The sequence below is a fragment of the Rhinopithecus bieti genome, unplaced genomic scaffold, assembly GCF_001698545.2.
Source record: "Rhinopithecus bieti isolate Rb0 unplaced genomic scaffold, ASM169854v2 scaffold_23862, whole genome shotgun sequence".
NCBI lineage: Eukaryota > Metazoa > Chordata > Mammalia > Primates > Cercopithecidae > Rhinopithecus > Rhinopithecus bieti.
Window position 1 is genome coordinate 232907 of NW_016811338.1, and position 4057 is coordinate 236963.

The window sequence follows — 4057 nt, forward strand, 5'->3', positions numbered from 1 at the left end:
AATACTCTATTGGATTGCCTTAGCTAACATTTTATAATGTTATATTATATCATTATATAATATTTATTATATTTATATTGTGTATAAATATATTATGTATATTATATATAATTATTATATATTATATTACATATTATAATTATATAATATTATATTATAAACCCTAGTGGGCTTATAATCCACTTGCCTAGCCACATTCTTATTGCTTTATAGAATAAATACTATACATGTTCATAGAACGAGATTAGCAGTCATATGAATCAGATAGGGCAGAGATAATCCCAAGTAAAGACCAACCCATAAAGCACAGAACTTACAACAAGAAATATTTATTTTCCTTCTCAAGGATCTTCTGCATGTTAGCTGTCCAAACAGTCAAGTAGTCTCACCAAGGCTATAAAGAAGGCTGTGAAATGCCATGTATTGCATTAAAACTTGGAAGAAAGAAGTGGAAATTGGATATTGATGGACAGAAGACAGTTGATATGATTTGTATATCTTTAAAAGATCCAAGATATTCAATTACCAAATTATTAGAAATCATTGAGAGCTCAGCAAGGAGATTAGCATTTCCATACCCAAACAACAACTAAAAAAATAACAGAAACTATCCCGTGTACAATAACAACATAAACCATGAAAGAATAAATATGAAATAAATCTAATGATACACATACAGGACCTTTAGTGAGAAAACTCTAATTTTTTTAAAAATACATTTTAAAAAGTCCTAAAATAAATGAAGTGATAGCTACTTCTGGCAGCAAAGCAATTAATATCATAAAAGTCAAATTTTCCCAAAGAGTATGTAATTCAAGGAAATAGCAATCCAAATCTAGAAGACACTGTTAAAAATGGTACTTGATAGATTGATTTAAAACCTCACATGAAAGAAAAGCTATCAAGCAAGAGTAATAAAAGGTTTGTGAGAAAGAAGTGAAATAAAGTGAGAAAGTACCTGTTCCATGCCATATCAAAGCATATCATGAAGTAACTACAATTAAAACTATGGTATTGGTGTAGAGAAAGACAAATGCATCAGTGAATCAAGATGCAGTCCAAAAAGAAACTTTCATATGTGGGACTCTAATATATCATATATTCATAATTTCAAATAAATTTAGGAAAATATATACTACAAAGAATGATGTTGGCACAAGTGTCTATACTAAAAGGCCAAAGAAATGTCATTTTTGTTTTGCTTATACACTATAGAAAAAAATTAATTCTTAAAATCTGAAGGTGAGGAAGTGTATTTTACAAATGAGTTTCTATTTGTTTCCTCCTAGACCTGTAAAATAATGGTAAAAGAACAAGAAATTAGATAAGAAATCCACAAAGTAAAGAAGACAGCAAATAAGAAAAGAAAGTATTGAATGAGAGATATCAGCAACATTTTGGGAGCTAGAAAGCAAATTTCTTCTTTTCCCTGGCCCTGCACTCCTTATCTCTTTTGTTTTTAAGATCCAGAGCTACCTCGGTCTCTAATGAATTTCTCTCTCCAATTCCAGCACTCACAGGGATGGGGAACTCTCTTTAGGTATATTGTTCATTGTACTTAGAAAGTGGTTCTCAGACCATTGGCCAGAAAAAGATACCATTGCATCAGCTTCAGAACAAGCCAGGGAGTAGAAATCACAAGGTAGTTTTCCCAGGGTAATGCCAGGTAGCTGAGCAGACAGTAAGAACAGCCTGAGGCTTTCATATTAACTAACAATGCACACATGGAAATCTCCACTCTCACCCTTGGGTAAGGGGAGAGAGAGAAATGCATTGCAATTCTACAGGTTTTGCTGCACAATGCTTAGCATCCTCACTAAAGATCTATTATTAACGCTTCTAGGAAGTAAAATTTCTAAGTTAAAAACCAGGATAAGGTCTGTCTTCCTTTAAGTAAAGATAAGACAAAAATTCTAAGAAGGTTCCTGAAGGTGGTGGTAGAATTCCAAACCTGGAGAGCAAGCAGCCCACTATAAAGCAACATCTCACTGGCCATAGGCAAGTCTCCCTGCCCATGCTCAGACCAGATTATGCACACAGAGAATTCCAATGGTCTCCTAAGTTGCCTGGACCAGGAGCTATTGCTCAAACAGAAGTTGAAATGGGCCAATTGGAATGAGGAACTAGAGATTTAATTACATCTACAAGCCCATAAAGTGGGATCAAAGTTCTCTCCATCCAAAGGTGGCATAACTGAAGACATAAACGTAACACCCTTGAGAAATTAGTTTGGTGAGCTCCTTCCCATGCTCCAGGGACAAGGGGATAAAACTTTTATTTGCAAAGTTGAATGTAGGTTAGGATATTAGGTGCATACGTGACCATACAGAGGGGGAGGGAAAATAAAAGAAATCTAATAAACAAAATATAATTGGCCTCCTGAGATTTCATCCCTAAAGTTAAAGAAAGTTATCTGTTACAACTGCACTTTGTTCAAATTCCATGACTTTCCCAGCCCTGCCATCCTTCCAAGGTACAGGATGGCTTTCTTAACTCTCCACAGGTGAGTTGGGAATTCTCCTTGATTCTTCGACATTTAATTATCAACGTGAATGATGAAACCTGGTTCCTGTAATCCCTGGCCTTCTCCCATAGTCTTCAGGCCTGAGGGTATGGTGGCATGATGAAGTTGTCCACCAGTGGAAATCTGTCCTAAGAAAATGTGTTCTGGGTATTCAAATGAGAAAGCCAGAACTTTTCAAGTGATTTAAGGGTTCCCAACCTTTAGGATGGGCCTATGCTTCCTAAGGAGTGAGCACTAGGTCCTTTTCCCTTTATGACCATTAATTCTTTCTTAAGAGAAAAGTTAAGAGTTTTCACTTTCTCCCATAGATAGCTTACAATAAGTTTCTTCATTTGTTGATTCTTATTTACATTTCGATATCCACTTACCTTTCCCCACTATCTCATTTTCTATAATTTTCTCTTTCAGGTATTTATCCATCTATCTATGTATCTATTTATTTATTTAAATCTGGCATAATTTTTTTTGAGAAAGGCATTTGATGTATATATATATATATCACAGTATGTGAAGATTTTTTTTAATTGAGATGAAATTTACACAACATAAAATTAACAACACTAAAGTGTACAATTCAGAGATATTTAGTGCATTAACAATATTAAGTTTCCATGTCTGTCTGTGTACAGGCAAGCAGGCATGAAAAGAAGTGTGTGGAAAGCTTGAGCTCGTGAGTGTGTCTGTATGTGGAATCCAAAGGGGGCAACATGGAGAGCATTCTTGTGACTATGCAAAGAACCCTCGGTTCTTTCCTACCTGTATGGGGATTTTGAGGTAACCACGTGGCCACTCAGCATTATACCTCTGCCTTTGGCATGATTAGCAAGTAACCTGGAAATACAGCCCCCTTTTTATTCTAGTGTGACAGTAACTACACAAATAGTGGGAAATATGTTGGCATGATCTATAAGCTCTCATCACCACAAAGAATAGATTCTAAGTTCCCAATGGGAAACAGCTAAGAAGGAACAAATCTTTCCAACTGGGTAAGACTCATCTCTTCAGTCGCTTCAGGATCTCTTATCATTCTTCACCTTTTTCTTGTTTCACCTACAGAAAACTATGCTGAAGTTCAAGTTTTCTTCTGAAAGCTAATTTTTAAATATGGGCACTCACCTTTATCTACTTCTGATATTAGCTCATTTGCTATTAACAAGTTAAAATTGTATATATTTATGGTGTACAACATGATGTATTTACGGTGTACATGTTTTGATACCTGTATACATTGTGGAATGGCTAAGTCAAGCTAATAAACATATGAATTGCCTCACGTACTTATCATTCTTTTGTGGTGAGAATACTTAAAATCTACTCTGTTAGCAATTTTCAATTATATCATGTATTGTTATTAACTATAGTCACCATCATGTACAATAGAGCTCTTGAATGTATTCCTCCTGCCTAATTGAAATTTTGTATTATTTGGCAAACATCTCCATTGTGTTCTCATTATTTTCCATAATCAGATCTCTTTAATTTTATTAGAGGGGAAAACAGTCTCTCCAACATGTACCCACTGTAAGCTGTTGT